The sequence below is a fragment of the Schistocerca serialis genome, chromosome 8, assembly GCF_023864345.2.
Source record: "Schistocerca serialis cubense isolate TAMUIC-IGC-003099 chromosome 8, iqSchSeri2.2, whole genome shotgun sequence".
In the NCBI taxonomy this organism is placed as follows: Eukaryota; Metazoa; Arthropoda; class Insecta; order Orthoptera; family Acrididae; genus Schistocerca; species Schistocerca serialis.
Window position 1 is genome coordinate 373,922,828 of NC_064645.1, and position 26,994 is coordinate 373,949,821.

The window sequence follows — 26,994 nt, forward strand, 5'->3', positions numbered from 1 at the left end:
ATCTTTCACAATTTTAGAGAGAATCTCCGTTTTATACAATATTACAGATTCTTTGTAATGTACATATCGTCTTTGATGTAGAATAGAGGATGCCCCACAAATGAAACACTAATAATACTGGAACAAATAACAGCAGATGTAGAAATAACTTTATATATAGATACACACAGTGAAATGTGCACACTCAAATTGTATAGTTTTTTACATACGCATACAGTTGACACCATACACACACTCATATATACACACATATTTACATAACAGCGACACACTATTCCTGCAAGTATGCAGAATACACACGCTCGTTAATTACAAACGAATATCTCAATCACACATTCAGTCATTCAAGAGAATAGTGTGAGTACAAGACAGTGTCAATACTATGCTCGCACATGAATAGTTTGTCGTCACGATGCAACAGATCGATTGTAAGTTTCGAAACAGTTTTCACAGCATGGTCTCACAACCAAATGCTCGCTTGGTACACCATATGTGGAGAAGAAGATTCTTCACTAGGTAGGAGGCACTCCAAGTAATCATCAGTCATGAGAGCCACGGAGGCTCCATGATGCATGGCCTTAGGCCACCTTTGGTGGCACCTGTTTCTGTACGGTATGCACACATTTTGGATTTAAGACCCACAAACTCCACTACCTGCGAACCATTCGTCTTTTCCTTCAGCACAACGATAACCTTCTTGTTTTGAGATAAAACGCTATAAGGATTATCGGCCGCATATCCAGACGTGTAGAATTCTTAGGGTAGTACCTAATTACTTTATATGGATTGCAACCTTTCATCCAGTGGAAAAAAACTATCTGTATCCATATAAAGTAATTTCCGATCTGCGAACTTGTCCTTCGCAAAGTCATAAAGAAATCGGTGCATGCTGAATTTGGAAAGGTCCAATTTACACATACCAACAGGTTTCGTGAAATTTACGGAAACTTTAGTCATCTCCAGAGCGACTAATGCTTAAAAATGGTTCAAATGGCTCTGAGAACTATGGGACTTAACTTCTGAGGTCATCAGTCGCCTAGAACTTAGAACTACTCAAACCTAACTAACCTAAGGACATCACACACATCCACGCCCGAGGCAGGATTCGAACCTGCGACCATGGCGGTCACGCGGTACCAGACTGTAGCGGCTAGAACCGCACGACCACCCCGGCCGGCGACTAATCCTTCATTGAAGAACGTGACCCATTTAATATTTGGCCTGGCGATATAATTCTGTGCGTCACAACGCCCCTACCTGCGGTAAACAAAACGAATTTTGCGGTGATCCGTTAAATTCCCCATTGCTTACCAAAAATTGCACTACTCATCAATTAAAAAAGCCATTCCAAACGGTACACATTTCGAGAGCATTCTGATCGGTATTAACATCATTATATTCCTTTAACCAGAGTGTCTGCTTGAAGGAGATGTCACGGATGACCGGTGCGGATTGGCCGCGCGGTTTGACGCGTCATATCATGGACTGCTCGGCCCCTCCCGCGGGAGTTTCGAGTCCTCCCTCGGGCGTGGGTGTGTGTGTTGTTCTTAGCATAGGTTAGTTTAAGTTAGTTTAAGTAGTGTGTAAGTCTATAGACCGATGACCTAAGCAGTTTGCTCCCTTAGAAATTCACACACATTTGAACATTTTGCCACGGATAACTTTAAGCAGTACCACTTCAAAACTAATGCTCTGCTGCACGTTTCTGTAGCGCATCTTGTGTCTCTGTCGCCCCCCCCCCCCCAACATTGCTATCAGTTTGGGGAAGGAACTGTTGTGTGTGACTAGGCGGTCTGGGCATAGAGGCAAATCACATGACATGCGGTCTGGAAGTATATGCCGCGGTGTAACTCGTCGTCAGATGCTTTGAACTGTTCACTCATTCACGTGGTATCCGCCACGGCTTTGCCTGTGGACCCACTGGTATAAAAGCCCCCATAAATTCTACATTATAAAAGAGCATCATGTCGACATCAATCAATAATTCAATAAGAGCACATGTGCTTTTGAACAAGGCGTCCCACGAAACCCTGGTAGACGTGATAGAATGCAGAGTGTATGTGGTCATGCATGCACTCCGTTTTTTCTCGAAAATATCCGCCAGTAGTCGCACATCTGTGTCCATATACAGCTTTGGATACTCCTTTAAATCAGAGATAACTACACCCTGCACCTACTACACCTATTACGGCACTGCCTGTGAGATTACTGGTGAAAGAGGATACGTCGGGCAACAAGGCTTTGTTTAGTCTCGGCATCAAATCCACATATTTGTAAGAAAAGACCCCCTTCTTCATCACGAGCTGAAATTTGGCGTCATCAGAAAATGTGCATCAGAAAATGTAGCTCTAATGAGATACAATTTCTCCTGACACATCATTTCAGCAAGTTATATCATTTCAGCAAGTTTATGAAGCAGTGTAGACATGCATTGAGTCCAGGAAGCATAAGATGATGTTTATTGTCAACCACTTGGAGGAAGAAATGTATTCTCAAAGACCACAGGCAGGAGACTGAGATGATCATTGCGTAAACCGAAATCATGCAAGTGCTGAATGATAAAATGGGTATTCTACCTGTTCAAACTGTTGAAAAATATGGATATGAGTCGTGGCACTTGGTAGCTCATGTTGCATGCATTGTGTGCTGCAAGGAGGAACTTCACCGTTGGATGGCTGTTGTCTCTGTAAGAAGTTTCCACTTCTGACAGCAGTCCACAAATATGGCTTTTGATGGGTTTCTCATATAACACTTTATTCTCCTGCTAGTTAGTCTTGGCAATGTTGGTGACATAAATGTGAACAATATTGCAGAAGATGATGGGTACGAAACTCATTGAAACGTTGCGACAAGACGACACCACCACTCGGCTGATAACCCGAGAAGAATTCACCAGTGGAATACGCAGAGAAAGACTGCAATAGCAAATATGCCAAGCACGTTTTTCGATCTCATTGAGCAACCATCTCGCAGGACTAACACATAATCTGGAAAAAAAATTTATTTGAATGATACGAGTATACAACTTAATACACGCATGAATATGGTACTTGCCACTTTATTTTATATGGGAAGTAGCGGGGTCTCCCTCATAGCACACCAAGGGAGCGAGCAGGCATTAGAAATCAGCGTAACTACAAAGAGACATACCCCCTGGTGGTAGAAATTCTTAAACATGAGAAACTTGTCTTTCTGAGTTGTCATTTCCACACATACTGGTTCCAGGTTGGAGCACTCAATGAGATGCTTCTCTATATCCTCACTTGTAGTAAAAGCTTTGAAACATCTAGAGCAATAATAATATGTAGCTTTCTTTTTAATCTTTTGGGCTGAAAGTAAGTGGAACATGTTCTTCATTTATACGTAGAGCTATTTGTTGCCCCGGAGAATAACAATAAATCTACAAGTTTTTCGCAATGACCAACTAATTTGAAAAGGTAGGGTGATCCGAAAAGTTTATGCTTCATTTAATTTTCTTTTTGCCGCACTGTGGATACTTCTTCTGGCTGGCTTTCGTCTTTGTGCAGGATATAACCATGAACTCACACACGCATGATCTGCCTCTCGAATTTATATGTATCCTGCACTGTCATGGGTAATGAGATGTCATTAAAGTTAAAAAAGCTCACAAACTTCACTGTTCCATATAGTTACGGACACTGAAGGGGTTTGGTATAATTCATTATACGACACAGTATTGACCATGCGAAGGAGAATTCGTCATAGTGATACTTAACATTCATACATACCGTTTCATCTGCTATATGCTTCGCATGTTTGGAATAACTGGACCGTGATTTAATGGGTTAAAGTCAGGTGTGGACACCCAATTAACGTATAAAGTTTAATGCGTTACCAGACCGACTTTCCAGCTGTTTGAAAAAATGGGTCAGTATGACACTCGAGATTGAATCACAGAACCACTCGTCGATTGAGTCACCTCGCGTTATCACGTGATTATATTTCCATACAGTTGGTAGCTTTCTCCTCCACACAGTCTTGCTACGGAGTGTATGTTAATTTGCAGCACAGCAGACTGAGTTTTAGGAAGCTCCCTCTCCAGAAAGGGTACGCACGCGTTAAGCAAAAGGTTAGGTGCTATGTACCTCGCAGTAGAACAATCTATGGGATCATAAGTGACCTGGTACCTAGATACGCATGCAGTCACTGAGTAGCATAATGCTCGCCTGAGACTGACCTTGTCCAGTCCCAGCCCTATAGAATTGGCGAAGGATCTGTTACTAGCCGGCTACAACTGTAACTGGAGGTGTTGGCGCCGTAGATGGGCGTCATCACGGCCCCAGACACGGTGATGGCGTCATAGACGGCCCCAGATGTGGGGGCTGAAGCAACAACGACAGCCGTGCATGCGGGGACTGGAACCGCGACGGTGACGGCGTCATAATCGGGCCGGCACACGGAGAATGTAGCCACAAAGGCTCCGCACGTTGTGGCGGTAGTGGTAGCGGGTGCATAAATGACGGTTTAGAAGGCTTAGATGCTGTTGCTGGGTAAAGTCCGCGTCTGGACGGCACCCTCAAGGATAAAAACAGACAAGTAACTTGTATGTGTAACGATGTGAGGTACAAAAATTCGTATTGGAGTAATGTTTTGTGCTACTCTCTCACACACTGATGCGTATCGTATATGGCCATTATATCATTCTTGTCTGTCTGTGGGCCATATATCATCTTCATTATTGTTATCATTATTATCAATCACACGTAGAAACAAGAAAACGATGTTAACTGAATTTTCCGTCGGTGCTTGGTAAAACGTGATAATAATATTAAAAGGAAAATGTGGTCACGAAGCGGCTTTCGGCTTCTCAGGCCACCTCCAAGTGACAGCTCACAGTCGCAGACACAGACAAATATGAAATGTGGCATACACAGATATTACTAGCACAAAAGATGCAAAAATTACAGTGTGTTTACATAGGAAAACATCACAATAATGATATTAACCAAAAATGATTAAATAAAGCTTTTATATGGGGATACATGAAACAAATGATTGAAAATAAGATGAATTTACAGTTTGAATCTAATATTTGTAACGAAAAATTAATTTATCAATGCTTTCCTATGTAAACACACCGCTTTTTTGTATCTTTTGTACTAATAATATCTGTGTAATGTATATCTTTGTTTGCTACATTCAGTTGTCACCTGAAGATACCCTGCGAACTCAAAAGCTGGTTCATGACCAAATAAATATAATATTGCAGACCATTAGGAAGTGTTTTCCTTTTCCATATTAGAGAAACATTTCATAAGCTCTTCATGTAAGTATGATAAGTTATTCCAGAAGAGGAATCACTTACTTGAGCTGATGGATGAGAATGGGGTCATGGGCGGAGAGAGGTCGAATCATTCTCCTCCAATGGTTTCACTATTATCGATGGGACCTAGAAACAAGAAGAAGAATATTTAACAAACAATTCCTGCAAGCATGAATTCCTCTCGAATAATAATGAATTACTACTATTACATATGAATTCGTTCACTCTTTTTTGCTGTGCATCCCTGCGAGGCAACAGACGAAATAGGCATTGTGGCCTGGTATGGAATGTCATTCTGAGTATTGATTGCATCTAGAAAAAAGAACATTTCGTAAGGAATGTATGCAGATGTACTAGTAGTAGTAGTAGTAGTAGTAGTAGCAGCAGTAATGATCATGGTAGAAGAGGAAATATACATCATCACGTATGTATACGCTCGTTCGCCAGGCGAGCCGAAGCCCTCGAGACTTAGAACCGAAAATGGCGTCATGGACTCCACAACATGAGTACCACGCAAAAAAAAAAAAAAAGAAAAAAAAACTCAAATTCTCAGAAGAAATATAACGTAACGTTCAATCTGTTGTGGAAGCACAATATTGACTGCAGCCGATGTGTCAGTTTGTGGGCGAGCAAGCGCACAGGAGGGTTGAGCTGAACCTTGGCTGCATTCGCCCCAGTAAAGTCACTGAAAACATCTACAAGGAAGACAGGCAGTTTTTTGAATTGAGCATATCTGCTCCTAATTCTAACCTTTCCTTTCTCGCAATGCAGTTTTACGGTTTGTCAAAATTTCATTCTGATGTAGACATCCACAGAGGTATCGAAACCTAGATCAGTGTACCAAACAGCTATTTGCAACCGATTGGTTATAGAATACTATTTTGCTACAAGAAATAAGTAGAACTACGTAGTACACACACTCATGAAAAAGATAGACTGCGTCTTCTAAGTACCAAGCATAAGAAAAAAACAGTCAGAGGAAAGATGGCGTTAGCACTCACCATGTTGTTGCTGAACTAGCAGGTTGCCTACACACCATGCATCAGCTTGCGGGGTGAACGCGTGGAGGGAGCACAAAAACCGCCAGGCTCAAACTGAGTCGCAGTCGCCCCGCAACATCAGTGAATAATCTAAAAAAAAAGAAGTGGAAATAATCACACAATAGTAGTAGTATTCACACAAAGATGTGAATTCATACGAAGAAGGAGAAATACTGTAGATAATCGCAGACAACAAAGATGTACACTCACATTCACAAAAACCTCCAGTTAATGGTTCTGGAGAGACCATTCCAAACCACCTTCCTGCCCCTACACTACAGTCAGCCGTACAGTAATTGAGTCGCACTGTTTCCCATTAATGGAAACTGTATACTACCATCTGCAACAAAAGGAAGTAATTACATTTAAGCTATACAGCAACGAACTAGTACATTGGGGACACAATTTTCATTTTACATACCGTCATCAGTGCGAGATCGCTTGTCTTCCAGTCCACCAGAGTGTGAAGAACAGGCTGACCGCTGTCACTTCATGCCCAAAGTGGTTCTGCTGGATGGAATTCCACAATGCGGTCTTTTAACACTGCGTTCTTGGGGGGAGGCATACAGATAGTACCAGATCACACTGATACAGCCCAACTGCCACAGTTTTTTTCATCTGTCAGCACTATTTTACTCACTACCAGTCAGAAAGCCCACATCCAGAACAGTGTGACACCAACCCCATCCAGAATAGTGTGACACCAAAGCCACAGACAAGCTGGAACAGGAAATAGCTGACGCAGTATGTAAGCCCCTCCTCAAGGACTACCACCTTAACGTTGGTGGGGACGTTTGCCTGTCTCAGTGATCCACTGAGCTCTGCCGGCGGGTGCTATGCTCCTGGTACGGTCACCCATGCCAGACACGTCAGTTGATGAGATTCCAGACAAAAAGTAGTCCCCCAAGTGGGATCTCGCCTCGGGAGTATGTGGGTGGCAGTCACATCGGCCCTTAGCTAACTATGACATTACTTTCAGTTACTTCAGTCAGGCTTCTTCTGTTTTCCTTCCTATCGGCCTCCCTTGGCCAACTCTTACTTTTTCGACCCCAACGGTATTAGGTTTCGAGGCCCGAGGGTGTCTTTGATTTTTCTTTTCTATCTCCAACGAAGAGGGCAGGGAAGGCTCTAGAAGCTTGGTGAAGCCAGCTATCCTAAGGGAGTAAACCCTAAAAAAAAAAATCCTGCCAGCTCAGGGCAGAACACTGGCAGCCCCACTACTCGGCTAACACTGCACAACGCCTGTAACGCGGCCAGGGGACAACTTACCCCCACAAAAAGCATCACAAATGTGCCTCGAAATAGGATGGAACCCCTTAACTCGAAAACGACTAGGTACACTGGTTTATGAGTTGGCAAGTGGAGAGACTCGGAGCTGTTGAGACAGTAGTCTCTGAACTAGAAGAGTATAAAATGGACATTACTGTATTACAAGAAAGAAATGGATAGAGGAAGGTATATTACGTGAGAACAAATCAGTAATCTTTTATGTAAGTTGTGAAGAAAATGGTAAGCATGAGCATGGAACGGGATTTGTGGTGAGTGATTGGGTGATAGGGCAAGTGAAGGCCTTCAGTGCAGTCAGCAACCCGGATATCCTGTATAACTAATAGACATAGGTAGGGCGGCGTCACTCTTGTTAATGCATATGCACCAAGAGGGAATTCTATGAAGAACTGGAAAGAACAGTGGAGAGCATTAGCAACAGAAATCTTAAGATTATTCTGGAAGACTTCACAGTGGGACAAGAACAGATGTATAGACCAACAATTCGAAAAGAGAGTTTACATGCAAAAACAAATGAAAATGGCCGGCTGCTAATCAGTTTTGCGTTAAATCAGAATCTTGTGGTGAGCTCAACATCATACCTCCACGAATACATCCACAAAGGCTCCTGGATTTCCCCAGATGGTAGCACCTACAATCACATAGATCATCTGCTGATAGGTGAGAGGCACAAGAAGTGTGTGATGGAAGTGAGATCGTACAGAGGAGCAGATGCAGACAAAGACCACTTACTAGTTATAGCCACATTACGGTTACAGCTGTGCTACAAAATGAAAGAGAACAACATGGCCAAGAGACAGTTTGATATTGATAAGCTGAAGGATCCAGAGATATGCCAGCAGTACAACAGTATAAGAAGTATGAAGTACTGGCATCAGACCACGTAGATGAAACAAGTGTTAAAGAAGAATGGGAAGAAATAAGGACTTCTGTAACTGAAGCATCTGAAGAAATTCTAGGAGAGAAAAAGCTAACAACAAAGAAGAATTGGTTCAGTGAGACATGGGGACAAACTTTGAAGGCCAGGAAGAGTGCAAGGGCGATGCACACGCTCGACAGACAATGTGTGGTGCAACAGGAACACTCAAGACCATAAGAAAAGAAATAAATGGGATTCTGAGAACAGAAAAAAATTAAGTTCTTCAACAATGTGATTCATGCAATCGTAAAGGGAAATACAATATCAGACAGCAGGTAAATGTTACCGATGTTGAAACATGTGAGGAATAGCCATAGAAACGAAGCTTTAGTTGTTAATGATAAGAATGGAAATATGCTAACATACGATAAAGACTCTGAATAGGTGGAGAGAATATTTTGAATAGCTATTAAATGCTGAAGATCCAGAGAGTGTCTTTCCACATGAGATTAATACAGATGGTGAAGGAGAAGCAGCAAACATTCACGTTACACAGCAACATGTAGAAAGAGCAACGAGGAAACTAAACAATAATAAGGCACCAGGAGAGGATTGGATAACGGCAGAGATGTTGAAGGCAGGAGGAGAAACACTTCAGAAATATGGGAAAAAGAGGAAATCCCATAGGAGAGGATATCAGGCGCCAAGAACATTAACAGGAATTGTAACAACTACAGAGGCGTTTCTCTCCTAAGTGTACCTTATAAGGTTCTATCTTTAATAACACTTGAAACACTTCAGCCATTTGCAAAAGATATTGTAGGAGAGTAACAGACAGGCTTCCAGGAAAGACGATCGAAGAGAAAACAAAGACGTGACGCTAAATGGTACGACAGATTTATTGGGTTATGCAGACGACATCGCAGTTCTAGCAGAATCAGAGGAAGAGATTGAACAAAATGCAGAGGACCCAGCGCAAAATGCAAGTAAGATTGGGTTAAGGATTAATGCGAAAAGGACCGAGGTCATGGAGGTATCAAGAGAACCCCATTACAGGTAGGAATATGAAAATTGGCTAAAGTGGAAAATTTTAAATACCTTGGTACATGGTTGAACAGCAAAGTCATTTAAAACTGGAAATAAACCAACGTATTTTGAACGGGTTTAAAACTTATTTCAGTCTAAAGCAGATAATGTCAGCCAAGAAATATTGTTATATGGGACAGAATCCCTAGGCACAACAAAGAAGGATGAAGCAAACTTGTTGGTCTTCGAAAGAAAAATTATGAGAAGGGGTTTTGGACCCGCCCAGGAAGGGAGCTTGTGGAGACGTAGAAAAAACGAAGTATTGTATGAGCTGAGGAGTCAACCGAACATCTTTCAAAAACTGAAAGCGTGGAAAATAAGCTTGACTGGCCGCATTGTTAGGACACCAGACACCTCTCGGTCAAAAGCCGTACTTATGGAAATACCTGATGGTAGCCGTCCAATCGGAAGACCTAGGAAGCGATGGGAGGATGAGCTACAGAAAGACCTTGGCGATCTAGGAGTCTGTGACAAATGGATCCAAAAATTCACAGGGTCGCCATCTATGGAGGAGCATTGCGGGGTCGGCGCATGATCTACAGGGTCCTCGATCGCCGATTTAATGATGATGATGAGCATGAGTATGTAATCCAGATATAGAAACCGTCAACTTGACTGAACCTACTGTTCCAAACACACAGAGCTGAGCCAATATACTCCTTCAGACAGCATCTATTGATAAGACCTCAGCATGGTTCTGGATGATGCAATAAATTTCTGTACCAGACAAACACTGTCTGTAAGAGCCGAGGCATCTGGCTCTGCCACAGCAGACGGAGACTGTTCCACAGGAAAGCCCTGTGCGACACATAATGAATAAGCAGCTAATACAGTAGAGCTTTGCGCTCTATATGATAAACATTAACGTCTAATAGACTGGATGTCCTGTATATAACAAACATACAACTCAGCAGAGTAACCCAACAAATTTCTTTACCATCTACTGATGTAGCGTCCGCCAAAGAAGACTGTACAACACAGTTCTGACCATAAGACAGGGACAATATTGAAGCAGTTTCGCCGGCCGAGGTGGCCGAGCGGTTCTAGGCGCTTCAGTCCGGAACCGCACGACTGCTACGGTCCTAGGTTCGAATCTTGCATCGGGCATTGATGTGTGTGATGTCCTTAGGTTAGTTATGTTTAAGTAGTTCTAAGTTCTAGGGGACTGATGACCACAGATGTTAAGTTCCAAAATGCTCAGAGCTATTTGAACAATTTTTTGAAGCAGTTTCAAAAGAGTTCTCACTGTCTGAACCTGTCGCAGCCTGCATTTACCTGGGCACCGTAAGGACACACGACATGATATAAAGCAGAGCTCTAAACAAATGAGGACCGGTGGTAGTTGGTCGTCGCACCGGTAATGGGCGATAATAATAAACAGCGCATGGATATCGATGAGAGCCTTAATGAACTTCAACTAATAACTGGAGAAGAGAGGATCTGACCTATACAGATTCCAATAAGCTACTCAGGAAGTGTCAGAAATTCTGTCTACGATTCTAGAACGCAAACACGGGGAACGTGTGTGGGAGAATTTGCATACACACCACCAAAATTATGTTGGTAAGAGAAATAAGTCAAACTCATAATTGAGTTAAGAAATCCTTTATTGATCACCGAACTTAGAAGTAATTTCAAGTTATTTGAAGTAGAAGTAAAAGCACTGTTTTATTCATCTTCCTCTCCTTACATCTTCTTGTGCACCACATTGCAAGATAAGCGTATGATTCAATATCAAGTACTGAAGCGTTCACTAATATTTGCGTCAACCAGAGCTTTAAGTCATTGCCATTGATGTAAACTGCACTGTCAGCCATAATGTCGTCCTCTGAATTTTCGCACATTTAATACTTTTGAATGGTTTAAGAACTGAGCTGTGAATGTTGACACTACGTTGCTATTGCCATTACGCATCTAGATTTCGTACAAGCTAGAAATGCCAGATCTTTACATATAAACTCTCCGAATTCATCCATGAACCCTTGGGCGTCCGTAGTAATATACACACTCTCAGGCTCCATCTTCAAATGGTGGTGATGTGACGTACTCTAATCAGCAGACAATAATCCATCCTCAGTCACGTGCCAACAACGTAAATGCTGCAGTTTCTTTGAGAAAATTTAGTTCTGCTTTAAATTATATATGAATATCAAGAAGTCCGTCTATGATAAGCTAGTTCTGTTTCGATGTGTCCACAACAACGATCGGCGAAAATTGCTCTAACTTTTGTGGGCTCAATATGCATCCGTCATGTGACTCGCAGTAGGGGGTACGAAACCTGGAATATATGTCTTATATTAGGCTGCACACTGTTATTACTCCTGTTCAGCGCCGAGCGAGGTGGCGCAATGTTTAGCACACTGGATTTGCATTCGGGAGGACTACGGTTCAAACCCGTTTCCGGCTGTCCTGATTTAGGTTTTCTGTGATTTCCCTAAGTCGTTTGAGGCAAATGCCAGGATGGTTCCGTTGAAAGGCCACAGCCAATTTCCTTCCCAATCAGTCTCTAATGACCTCGTTGTCGACGGGACGTTAAACACTAATCTCCTCCTCCTCCTGTTCAGCTGTAAATTATCGTGTGGGTAAAATTCTCAATTAGAGACTTTACTATTTGTAAGTTTACTGTTGCTGAAGAGGCATGAACCTTTCTTCACCTTTTGACTTCAAGCGCCAATATAATGAAACACGGAGTTCCTACCTCAACACTCGTTTGCTGCCCAAGACTGACGCACAGTGGTAGGAAGAACTGAATTTTCGTACAATTCCCACGATCAGAAAAATAATGGTAGCATATCAGAGGAATTCAGTACCTCCAAGAACTGTAGGCTCTCTTCGTGCAATATAGTACTGTGTTTAATTTTTTCAGACAACCTTTGCGCGCAGTATTTTATGTTGTTCAGGATTTGGCTCTCCCTCAACATGACAGTTGTCATCTGTCGCACTTCTCACTAAAATCAGTTCTTGTTTAAAGTGTGTAATCACAGGTTCCATGTCTTCAAAGAATCCCATAAGCGTCCCGAGTGGTAAGCATACCATAAAGCGATCATATTCATTTATTGATCCATATATGAACCATCCTGCAAGCTATAGAAAATTCTCATCAAAAGTCGATTTGGAAACACGTGTCTGAAGGTTGATGTGTTACCGAAATTACGAGTGCGTTCGATTTTGATTCCATTCAGTTCAAAACAGAAAAGCGAACGTGTTACATGCGAGTCATTAGGTCAATGTAGACTCTGAGCACTTCTTTTAAAAATTGGCCTTCTACATAATGGAAACTGCTGCTTGGAAATATAAATATGTCTTAGTATTAAATCAAAATTCGTATTTCATTGTTACCGTCAGACGTCGCCGAAGCATACCGTGTATGGGAAAGATGTTCTTGACTGATGATTCGTTCTTCAAACTGGAGCTGTTATATCAAGCGACGTCACTGTATGGTTTCAAACCTATCGCTCTGAGAAATTTAAAATTTTCTGATGTTATCGCCCTGTGATTTTGAAGTAATAGGCTTAACATCAGAAGAGGCACCAATGTTAGGACTGAATAGGGGATCATGGAGGAATTTTATAAGGGGGACTATGCTCCAGACTGAACGCTGAAAGGCATAAGCAGTCTTAAATGATGATGATGATGATGATCGCCCTGTGCTTCCATTTCGAAGTTGTGTACGGACGACTGTGAATGTCATATTTGTATGTGATACCCATACTGTTTCAGGTTGAGATGTAAAACTACCTCCTCGCCACAAAAATGAACAAAATTTCTGTCATGATCTACAATATTAAGCTCGATGTGTTCTAAAGTTTGGACAGCTACTGGAAGATATAAAGCTTTGGCTTTGTGTGGAACCTGTACAGTCTTGTGTCTTGGGCCTACTGTAGGGTAGAACTCACAGATATTGTATATTGGCTGGTCGTTCAAGTATGAAATCGTTGCCATATCAAACTTCAATATGAATTGTATTTACTGGTAATATTTTCACTAGTTAGGTCAATTCGTAAAATTTATCAGATTTCTTCTGTACATCTTGAGTCTGTGGATCAAGTCTATTGTTTGCTGCATTGTTTTTAACTCTATTTTAAATTCCTTACGTTTGCACACAATTCGAAGTCTTTTACAAATCGTTTTATATACGCATTAAGAGCCAGGAGCTTTTTTCAGAAGTTTGCCACATGCTAAGTGAAGGTTTTTGTTCGCTTCAATTACATTCAGAATGCTAATGACATTTCAAGATCGATCAACGCAGTACTCCATTTTCACCTGCTTAGGTGATTTGGTGGAAAGTAATTTGCTTTTAATATTGAAGACCCTTCTTTTGGGGTTAAGATACACTCCTGGAAATTGAAATAAGAACACCGTGAATTCATTGTCCCAGGAAGGGGAAACTTTATTGACACATTCCTGGGGTCAGATACATCACATGATCACACTGACAGAACCACAGGCACATAGGCACAGGCAACAGAGCATGCACAATGTCGGCACTAGTACAGTGTATATCCACCTTTCGCAGCAATGCAGGCTGCTATTCTCCCATGGAGACGATCGTAGAGATGCTGGATGTAGTCCTGTGGAACGGCTTGCCATGCCATTTCCACCTGGCGCCTCAGTTGGACCAGCGTTCATGCTGGACGTGCAGACCGCGTGAGACGACGCTTCATCCAGTCCGTAACATGCTCAATGGGGGACAGATCCGGAGATCTTGCTGGCCAGGGTAGTTGACTTACACCTTCTAGAGCACGTTGGGTGGCACGGGATACATGCGGACGTGCATTGTCCTGTTGGAACAGCAAGTTCCCTTGCCGGTCTAGGAATGGTAGAACGATGGGTTCGATGACCGTTTGGATGTACCGTGCACTATTCAGTGTCCCCTCGACGATCACCAGTGGTGTACGGCCAGTTTAGGAGATCGCTCCCCACACCATGATGCCGGGTGTTGGCCCTGTGTGCCTCGGTCGTATGCAGTCCTGATTGTGGCGCTCACCTGCACGGCGCCAAACACGCATACGACCATCATTGGCACCAAGGCAGAAGCGACTCTCATCGCTGAAGACGACACGTCTCCATTCGTCCCTCCATTCACGCCTGTCGCGACACCACTGGAGGCGGGCTGGACGATGTTGGGGCGTGAGCGGAAGACGGCTTAACGGTGTGCGGGACCGTAGCCCAGCTTCATGGAGACGGTTGCGAATGGTCCTCGCCGATACCCCAGGAGCAACAGTGTCCCTAATTTGCTGGGAAGTGGCGGTGCGGTCCCCTACGGCACTGCGTAGGATCCTACGGTCTTGGCGTGCATCCGTGCGTCGCTGCGGTCCGGTCCCAGGTCGACGGGCACGTGCACCTTCCGCCGACCACTGGCGACAACATCGATGTACTGTGGAGACCTCACGCCCCACGTGTTGAGCAATTCGGCGGTACGTCCACCCGGCCTCCCGCATGCCCACTATACGCCCTCGCTCAAAGTCCGTCAGCTGCACATATGGTTCACGTCCACGCTGTCGCGGCATGCTACCAGTGTTAAAGACTGCGATGGAGCTCCGTATGCCACGGCAAACTGGCTGACACTGACGGCGGCGGTGCACAAATGCTGCGCAGCTAGCGCCATTCGACGGCCAACACCGCGGTTCCTGGTGTGTCCGCTGTGCCGTGCGTGTGATCATTGCTTGTACAGCCTTCTCGCAGTGTCCGGAGCAAGTATGGTGGGTCTGACACACCGGTGTCAATGTGTTCTTTTTTCCATTTCCAGGAGTGTATATGACATATTTGGAAGTCGACTGATGCACTGATGTACAGTTATGCTCAAAAGTATCCGAACGATCTGAATTGCATTTCGCCTGATTCGTATTCAACCCACATAACGCAGCTGTCTAGCAGGTGCTCTAATCGCTCCTTGGTACAGTCGTTTGTCTATTGAAAATAGTTCCAACAAGTCACCACTAGAAAAAATTGCTCTGTATCGCAATAACTCTAGACGTAAAGCAATACCACGATACTACAAATATCAAGGAACACCTTATCACAGGTAAGATTGTCCTTAAGGCTTGTAAGCTCACATTTATTACAATAAACGACATACCTGAAATGTTACCACTCACTCACATTATTACGTCAGATAGGTAATGCACGTAGTAAGTTCGTCTTATTCATGATTTCCTCTTCAAAGTAACATACCGTACTTATGATTTAACTCAAAATAAGATTAAAAATTTAAGTTATTCATGAGCAGCTAGTTGAGGATATGGATGAACTTCAAATGACACGACGAACCGTCTCGTTCTGCATATGGATTCAAACCCAGGTCATGCAGACTAAGCAAAGATTTCGTGACTGACGGAAACTAACAGTCATTCCTGATTAGGCATACAGAGAGTGATATACCTCGATTTTAGACAGTATCAGTTAGCAAATACCAACTTTAAATTACATAGTGCAAGCATTTTTAACGGACGCGAATTCCTACCCAGCACCTATTGTCCCTGTTAACTAACTACGAGAGATGTTAAATATTGCTTCTTAACAAGCAACTTACTTGAATTGCCGTGAGGTAAAGCTTTGTGTTGGACTGTGTTTCGAACCCAGAAGCTAATCGGATAGATATCGACGCACAATCAACTGTGACATTTCGACTTTTTTCGGCAGTAGCTAGATGTTTTTAACTGAAATGACGAGACGAAACATTAATTTTTTTCCTTCCCAGGACTCCAACCCGGCACCTATCGCTGTTATACTCTAGAGAAAACGAACGTTACATATGGGTTGTTAGCACCAGCAGCGACATGTGAGCATGTTTGAACTAGAAATAATATGACGAAGAGTTCATTGCTGACTAGGAATAGAGCTCCACACATATCGTTGTTGACTATACACAAAGAGACGTCAGCTACCGAATTTTTCTCCAACTCGGACTAACATCTTGAACTTACAGTGATCTCGTAAACAGTTCTGTGTCTCACTGAGAGTCAAAAACCTCACATATCGTTAGTGTTGACAACGAATGAAAGTACATTAAAAATCAAAATTATTATCCACCAGTAGATAGATATTCTCATGCTAGAGCTTGATAATACATAATCAAATCTTTATTGCCAGGCCAGGATTCGAACCCATTCACGCGCGGTATGTGGAGATGTTGAGGAATCTGCAGTTTTGAACAAAGAACAAATTGTAGCTGAGCTGTTTTGTCACGAAGGGATCAAATTCCGCTTTAAGGACGGTCTCATTTGCATTCCCAGTTCAGAACCAATTTTATCGACATTCAGAAGCTCAGATAAAAGATGAAATAAGTGTCCTGTGAGCCTACATAGAGTTTGTTTCGTCACTAGAAATAAATAACTAGTATAAGAAGGGTTACTGGTGATAGAGTTTCTATATGTCGCCGCTCCAGACTTCATTGTGGTTCAACCTAACGTCTACTTGGTAGAGAAGGAATATAATTTTTAATGTTAATTTCAGACCACAATGCCATTATATCTTCTTCACTTGGTGTAGCCGCAAGAGAATGGAATTTGTCTCTCCCTATCTAAAATCATTGACAGACCCTAGATATACGAACATATCCTCAGTCCAACAGACCACCAATCCCTCTTATATGTGGTTCATATTTCTATCCTAACGCCGGTGCGCCACACTGGTTGAGAAATCTGACACACAGGCTCCCTGTAGTAATTTGCAGCATGTTCATGTTCAGTAAATTCATTTACTTGGTTGACCGAATCACCATGAACTAGCTGCCTCGGCTACCCAGTGCATACATTCGACTTTATTTTGTAATCACCGAAATAAAATCACGTAACTGCCACCTACACAGAATTGGCAACAGTGCAAGATGCAGAAATTGAAATAGGAAGTGTTTCTTTCCACTTGAGCTACTCTATTGCGCTATCTCTTTGTTGAAAACGTCGTGTAGTGCAAATGTGGTATTTCATAAATAAAGTTTTGTATTCCTAGAAACCCAAAGTTTGCTTGTCAGCGGCGGGAAGAGGAGTTATCTGTTGTGCAGCATTGTAATTTTTCATCATCGTACTATGAGCCGAAAGTATTTTCTTGCGATTTCCTTATCGATGTTTGATCTGACTGCTTGTAGCTCTTTCACAGAAGGGATAAAAACCGTACAGTCAGTGAGACTGGAACTGCGCACCATTACAGACGCTTTTTCACAGGCCAGCACGCTACCAAAGAGCCAGGGAAGAAGTACGGGTCTTAGCTTCCTCTTACGAGATCAATAGTTCCTAGAACTCGTAAACCGATATTTAAAGGATGAGGTTAGTTGCGATTCCACGTGCAACGACTTTCCTGGGCTGAAAACCGTAAATTTACAATCTTTCTTAACACCTCAAGCGATAATAACTCAGATTATTCAATGGAAATGACAGATAAAAATCAAGTGAACTTTGAGGCTTAATTCCGTGCACACCAGGAAGTAACTCGTCGATAACAGAATTGCCAAACATACGTTGCCTTGTGGCCAAATCTCAGTTACAGTACCAGCAGGAAGAAGACGAACCGTGAAAGGTGGCTACACTGAGCCACTGCGCCAGAGATTGCGCCAAAAAAGCCGCCTCCACAGTGCTTGTCGAGAGCTCGTAGTAGTCAGTGCCTGTTAAGAGCTCGTAGATGTCAGTGCTTGGAGAGAGCTCGTAGAAGTCAGTGCCTGTCGGGGTCTCGTGGTAGTCTGTGCTGAGATGTTGTAGCAGAGAGTGTTTGTTGAGATGTGCTATTAGGCGGTGCTTGCTGAGATGTGACATTGGAGAGTTCTGGTTGAGATATAATGTAAGGATTAGAATGATTTTCATCAATATAAATGAGGTAATTAACTCAGTTTGTTTTTATTTTAGTGTCCTAAATAATGCGTCATTACAGGTTCAGTCAACAAAGCATCTGGCGTGTGTTCTTGTATTAGAGTGTAATTCTACTTTCCTTGAGCAATTATCGTATTTCTAATTTTCTTTTATCACGTCAGTAAAATTGGTATTAAAAAATTCTTGTCTTGTTGAAGAAGAACCGTGCCAGATGTCCGTTGAGTCATACTTCCACATACAGAACAGTTATACTTATGCTTTGGTTTCGTAGGTTTCATAGTTGCTGGGGACTTAATTAATTAATTGTGTTAACGAAAAATTTCATTTCATTCTTGTTGTTGTTCTTTGCAGTCAGATAGCGTAATAATACTAGTCAGGGCCAACCGTTTACGAAACAGCGTAATCGGACATACAGCTACGAAAAATTTAAAAAGTATTTTCAAATTTATTTAATTAAGCCCCCATGCACGTGGCGACCGCTGCTTCGGATCGTCCCTTGGATTCTTCTGATTGTAAAAATAGTAGACGGTAGTATTGTTGTAGTAATTTGTAGTTAGTAATTGTAGTCTGTATTGCATGTGTAGACTTGGTAATTGTCATTCTTCTAATGGTATTTTTTTCTCAGAATTGATTCTTGCCTTGTATACGCATTTGACAATCTAGTGCAATTATGTCAATTGTTTGTTAATCGTGTTTGAGGGAAATTTTTCATGTAAATGGTATTGTTGGAGATAAAGCGTCATTGTGTGTAATTTTCGTACAGTGACGAATTTTTTTTATGTTTTGTAAATGATTACGCGATCAATGAAAAAGGCGAAAATGATGAATAGTGAGAATGACGAAATTGTTGACATGGCGAACTCGCCAACACAGGAGAACAGTGTGATGAATAATGAAGTGGAAAACAATGTAATAAGTCGGGAAAATAGTCCGGAACCATTTCAAAATTTTTCTCAATCAGAAAATTCACAGAATACGAGATGAACGATAGAAGATTCTGGAGTAGTATCGAACACAGATAGCTTTACAGCTATGACGAAGGAAGCTGGTTTTGTGGGAAATGTTAGGGGCGAAAGGAATTTCGAACAAGTTAATATGGAGCAGTTGATGAGTGCTATATTAAATGTGGGATCACAGTTACGATCTGAATTTAAAACAGACATAGGAACAATTAAAACTCAGATATGAACAATGGGATCACAAATAGGAACAATTAAAACAGAGATGGGAATTTTACGATCTGAATTAAAAACTGATATGGGAACTTTGGAAACACGGCTAGACTCACGAATAGGGACATGTTTCAAAAATATGAAAGATGAGTTAAAGAAGGAAATCAGAGAAGAAGTACAACCGATTTTGAATTCTCACAATAATAGATTAATTGCAGTAGAGATTAGACAAAGGGAACAGGATAGAGAACAGGAAGAAAGAGATCGCGTGATAGTACAAAAGTTTTCAGAGTTAAATTTACAACGTGCACACGATAAGAAAGAAATATTTGAGAGAATCGAGGAATCCGTACCAAATGAAAGATTAAATAATCTAACACAACAATATGAACAGTTAACTACCAAATGTGTCAATACTGAAACCCGAGTTGCGACACTTACGGTAGACGTAAATAAACAGAAAGAAAAAATAGGTGATTTAGCGGAAAGAGTTGAGGAGATATCAGATAAATTGACAAATCTTAGTTTACATGGGGACAGAGATTCAGATGATACAGCACCATTGCCATTTGCAGAAACCGAAGAGTACCAGAACATAAATAAACATGTTGAAAATCAGGGAAAATTTAATGAACGCGTTAAAAGGGAAGTTGAGGCATTACGAAAGCAAGTCAAACAGATCGAAGGCGAAATTGTAGGAAAAGACAGCAAAAGAAATTTGGAATCACAGATATCAGAGGGGTTTGAAGAAAATAATTTGTTTCATTTATGGGAAGGAACAAGAGAGCGCCAGGCGCGCGAACTTGACAATAATCGACATTCGGACTGGGACACACGCGGTAGGTCTTTGTCGCCACGAGGCGAAAATTTTGACTATAAACACTTTTTGACTGTTCGGAAATTTAAGATCTTCCGCAACTCTAAGAATGACATACATCCATGTGCATGGTTAGATTAATTTATGTACGCACTTCCACCAAATTGGCCACCAAGTCACAAACTGGAATTTATGTGTGGATATTTAGAAAACGAACCGGCGACGCGGATGCGCGCACTCATTAGAGATTGTAATAATCTAAATAATTTTTATCATGCATTTCTATCGGCATATTGGTCGGAAAACACGCAAGACAGAGTCAAACACAGTCTTATTATGCAGCGTAATTTCAAATAGTCTGAGTTCCGCACGCCAGCAGAATATTTTGAAGACATGATTCGAAAGAATCAGTTCCTGTCCAACCCTTACAGCCCGACTGAATTAGTTCGCATTTGTTTAACTAAGCTGCCACAATCCATCAGACAAATTGCTTTAGCCGGAAGATGTAAAGACGACATTGAGACTTTTAAGACTTTGTTGCAAGAACTCGAGTATGACAACGACGATGGGACTTCCTGTAATTTTTTCAGTAACAGTAATTACAATAGATTTTTAGAGAAAAGGGATAGTGATCGGAACGGACGCTATAGCGGTAATTTTGAGAATGACAGACGAAACAGACAGGACAATAGATACCAGCCTTATGACAATAACAGACGTTCTAACAGAAATTACACAGACAATCATAATAACGGTAATTCCTACTGGAATGATCAATCATACGGAAACAGTAATCGGTATCATCAAGACAGAAATTATTCATACAATAATAGAAATTCTTACTACAGAAATAACCAGGGTAGTAGATACAACAATAATTTCAGAAGTGACAGTCGAAATTACACAAGTAGTAGTTATGCAGACAGACAGGAAAACAGAAATTTTAATAACAGACACAACCAAGAATTTGCATCTAACAGACAGGAGGGACCTAATTGGCATCCTCCACGTGACAGAACTTCAGAGAGACAAGTGCAAATAGTAGAAATTGATCCGCGAAATGACGCGAATAATCAAAGACGTGACGCAAACAATCGACAATGACTTGCAGCTTCGGCTTCTGGCAGCAATATAGACGGTTCAGAAAGTAATGACACTACGACTTTACACTACGTACGCCTGGAAGACATGAGAGACATTTTGTTAGATGAAAAGGAAAATAATGTAGACGCATTTTTACATCCTGTTATTGAAGTATGTGTGGGTAAGAATAAGTTCACTGCAGTTTTAGATTCTGGGAGCCCATTGAATGTCATTAGTGAATCAGTTTTTCGTACATGTGAGAGAACTATTGCTTGTCCTGTGTTACCTATTTCTAAAACTACAATTCGAGGAGCGATTTCTGGAAAAAGTGTGGAAGTCAAACAACAGACCAATTTAAATTTCATTTGTCAAGGATACGAATTTTCTGCTAATTTTATTATTGTTCCATTACTCAGTACGCAAATTATGTTAGGTATGGAGTTTCTTAACGCACATAAGGCAATTTTGAACTTTAAAGAAGGAAGTGTAAATTTGACTGTTGCCGGAATGCCGAAATGTTCGAAATTTTTCGAGTGTTTAACAAGATCTGAGTCAGATACAAAATGTTTAAGGTTTCTTACTTCTGACGTTTTCGTTGAGCATTGTGACGACAGTGTGTTTATCCATACAATGACAATAGATACAGAGACGCGATGGATGATATAATTAATAGCGAAGAATTAATTAATGAAAAGGTTAAGAAAGCTGAAGTGCCAGATGACGTTGCAAGAGAAGAGCTGCACCACATTTTGACTTCACATGCTACAGTGTTTAGTCATCACACAGGAACTATACAAGGCTTACAATATTTATTTAAAGTAAAAGAACACACACCATTTCGCGGGAAAACGTACGCTATTCCTTTGGCTTACAGAGATAAGGTTAAGAATGAACTTCAATACATGTTAGATCAGGGCATTATTGAGCCAGCAGTCAGTCCTTATACCAGTCCATTACACGTTGTTCTTAAAAAGGATGGGTCAATTCGTTTGGTTCTGGATTCCAGACAGATAAATAATATCATCATTCCTGAAACTGACCGTCCACAAAATTTAGATGAACTTCTTCAACATTTCCTTGGAATTAAAGTTTTATCCACGATTGATATGCGCGCAAGTTTTTGGCAAATAGAACTCCACCCTGATTGTAGAAAATACACGGCCTTTTTAGCCTTTGGTAACTGTTACCAGTTTCGGAAATTACCGTTTGGACTTACTGTATCTTCAGCAGCATTCATTCGTAGCTTAAATGAAATTTTACCTGTTTATCTTCGTGACAATATTACTTCTTATGTTGACGATATTCTTATTGCTAAACATTCTTGGAGTGAGCACAACAAAATTTTGGATTCATTGTTACGTATCTTTGCAAGAGTTGGCATTACAGTAAACTTGGAAAAATCTGAATTTGGTCGTTCTCAGGTGAAATTTCTCGGTCACATTATTTCTACAGAAGGTATTCTTCCTGATCCAGAAAAATTAGACGCTATTCGTAATTATGCTGTTCCTACTACAAAACGTGATGTTCGTAGTTTCCTTGGTGTCTGTAATTTTCTTTGACGCTTTGTTAGATTGGACAATTTGGACACACCTCGTTTATGTGAACTATCTGGAAAGAAATCTAATTGGTGTAGGGATGAGGAAGCTCAGTCAGAATTTGAACAGCTTCGTGATGCTTTAGTTGCTGCTCCACTTCTTTCACATCCGGATTTATCTAAAGATTTTTGTTTGGCGACGGACTCATCATACAAAGGCCTAGGTGCACATTTATTTCAAGAGATAGAAGAAGACGGCGTTGTAGTCCAGAAGACTATTGCATTTGGAAGTCGCGTTCTCTCTAAATCAGAAAAGAATTATTCGATTACGGAACTTGAAGCTTTGGCTGTTGTATGGGCTTTTACAAAATTTCGGACATTTTTGTTTGGCAGACATACTAAGGTTTACACCGATCATCGAGCTCTGGAATTTCTTATGTCAACAAAATTAACTCACGGTAGATTGTCACGATGGGCGTTGTACCTACAGGAATTTGATTTTAGTATTGTTTACATACAGGGTTCTTCAAATATTGTTGCTGATGCTTTATCACGTGCACCTATGGGTTTGAAACAAAGTGCTGAAGAGGACTGCAAAGAAAACAATTATTGTTTGATGTATATTCAAAGTGTTGCGTTTGAGAACTTTATTTCGTCTTCGCTCCAGGACATCGCTAAGGAGCAAAATAAGGATCCAATCTGGAAGGACATTAAGGAGAAGTGGAGGAGAAAGGAAAGCGTAGCGATTAGACAGCATTATTTAGTCCGCAGTGACATTCTTTTTAAACGAAAATCGGTCGACAACTCTGTTTGGTTAGTTTGTATTCCTGATGAGTGGGTCAATAAGCTGATTTGGTATATGCATTTCAGTTATGCACACTTTGGTCCCAGAAAATGTTTTCATAAATTACGAGAAAATTGCTACTTCAGTAATATGGAAAAACGTATTCGATCTGTTCTTGCCAAATGCAAATTATGTCAAAAGGCTAAGCCGCCAACAGTTTCTCACAGAGCACCGTTGTTTCCTATCATTCCAGCGAAATTAAAGGAGATGGCTGCAGTCGATTTGTTCGGTCCAGTGGTTCGTTCTACTAATGGTTTTGCGTACATTTTCGTAGCAGTGGAGTTGACATCAAAATATCTGTGTTTTACACCGTTACGCAAAGCAACAGCTCGTTCAGTATCTAATGCTTTCATCAAACATTTTCTTAAAGAAGTTGGTCATGTTGATAAGGTTATATCAGATAATGGATCACAGTTTCGTTCTAAAATTTGGCTTCGTACTCTACAGCGTCGTAAAATTAAACCAATTTTCATTTCACTTTTTCACCCTCAATCTAACGCTTCAGAGAGATGGATGAAGGAAATCAATAAATTGTGTCGTCTTTATTGTCATCAGAATCACAGAACGTGGGATCAGTATCTTCATATTTTTCAAAACATTCTGAATGAACTCTCTAATGATTCAACTTCTTTACCGCCTATACTGGTATTAAAAAATAAAGCACCGACAAATCGCATTTCTGAAATAGTTCCTTTTCCGCCTTCACGGAAACTGCGGCATTCTGAAGTTGTCAACCTGGCCCTACGAAATATTGCATCTGAGGCTGCTAGAAGAGGGAGATCAGCTAAACGTCCTGGTCGTTTAAAAATCTTGTCAGTTGGTCAGAAGGTGTTAATTAAGTCCCACCGTTTGTCTCACAAAGGAAAAGGCTTGTGTCGCAAATTTTTTCTGCTTTATAACGGTCCATATAGAATTCGCAAAATTATTCATGATAACACTGTCGAAGTAGAAACTCCTAAATCTCGACGCTCTAAAGGAATACATCATATATCTAACTTAAAATTTTTTGTGGAATGACATACTTTGAGAAACCAACAGCTAGATGTAAACATGCGGAGAGTACAAGGATACCGCGGTGTGTTTTGGGGGCGGCACATACTCAAAGCAACAGTCAAGTTTGCGCGCCGCATAAGGCAGTCGTTGACCGCGAACAATTGCTTCCTACGTCACGCGCCTACAGCTGATCGAGCGCTCAGTGCGAATGCACTGACAGCCGTAAACAAATACACAGTTTAATTTCTCCGATTAAATTCAGTATAAAGCTATAGTGATTTGATGAATTATGTTATTAACATTCAGTATTTTTCAGGATACGGTTCTATAAAATATTTAAGAACTTCAGGTAAATTCTGTGTGTCTCCGACGTTAAGAGGACTTGCTATCGAGAAATTTTCAGGAAGAATGTAATTTCGAAGAAGAAACTAATAAACTAAAAAGGGTAACTATTAATTGAGTTTATTTTTCAGGTAACATATTTCGACTTAGGTACGTACTTTAGACGTAATTTGCTGCTCGCGATTACGTGATTCATACTTTGTGCTAATTTTATGTTCTATGAATTTACGTGTGAAGCGACGTGCTTGCGTACATTTGCTGATTTTAGTCAATGTTTATTAACGAACAGGATTGTTATTTGTATATATTATGCATCGCTTGGCTGCTATGCTTTTTCACTGATGTCATATTTTTTTAATTATGTGCCTGCTGTGCTTATTTATTTAAATTATAATTGTAACCTGATTTATTGTGCTGATGTGGTTAGGTATGTAAGTTACACTTTGTGATTTATCTGCTTGCGCCTTCATGTTTACTTATTAAGATGACATATGAACATTTATTTGCTTATGCTGATATAATGCTAATGACCTGTTTATTATGTTAGATAACATATGTTTGATGCTATGCGTATGGATTGCATATTTATACATTTCTGTTTTGTTGTCACAACTACTCTTTAATTTGGTATATAGCAATTCTGATGTGCAGTGTACGAACATAGAGTTTAGGTTACACTATGGTATAGGTTATAGATTGTTCGCTTGGCAGAGCCTCGTTGTAAGGATTGTGCTGTATCCACTTTTTGACATTCTGTTCTCTACTGGTATATTTACTCGCTATTGCTTGTTTTGCTTACGCTAAGTGCCTTATATTTTTAAGATAAGAAAATGAACTGCTATAATTCGACGAACGACATTGGTACAAAGAACATCATTGAAGTCACATGAGCTGAGGTTTTATGGAAGCTGTATAACTTTATGCTAATAGGAAGGATGCTAACGACATGACATACCATTACTAGGTTTAGACCATTAACAGTTACTACACTGCATTTTTCGTGAGCAATTGAAATAGGAAGTGACACTTGATACAAGAAATACTCCACATGTTTGCTTCTGCCATATTTCTGGAAGTGGTGTACACACTGTGAGATATTATGCTCATTCACATTCCGTAATCGTACTTAATTACTGAGAGTTATTCGAACTAAGTCTGTTAGAGGTCATGTATGCATTTCTTTTGTTTATAATTCATAATGAGTAGAAGATTTGGCTCAGATGGATTACACAGAGGTTGTGTGTTGACAATGTGTCTTCGGATTGTATGGGATGATGAGGTTTGCACTAGGATTTTATCTGTACTTGTTCGAGGAGACTGACTAGAGGAAAGAGTTGTTATGGAGGTGAAATGATATTGGTAATAAGGTTTATATGTATCGACGCATTGAAGAGGTATTATTGAGGTATTATTGAGTTTGTGTGAAGTTGATGATTATTGGAGTTTTGGTGGATAAGAGGTAAAGTAAGTGAGGAGCATATATTGGCAATAAGGTTTATATGTATCGACGTATTGAAGAGGTATTATTGAGATTGTGTGAAGTTGATGATTATTGGAGTTTTGGTGGATAAGAGGTAAAGTAAGTGAGATGCATATTTTTTTTGTTGGTCTTATGGAACAAGGAGGATGAAGATAGCAGACAAGAACACTAAAGTAGAAGGAAGATAGTCTATACACACACTTTGTTAAATCGCTAAGCAGTATATACTTTTTTTTGAAGAGAGGAAGTATTTGCATATCTTGGCTCACTGACAGTTGTTCAACAACAGTACATTTGATCTGGCTTGGCAAACATTGGTCTTGACATGATGACTATGACGTTGACCTAACTATTATTGACTGTTATACATTG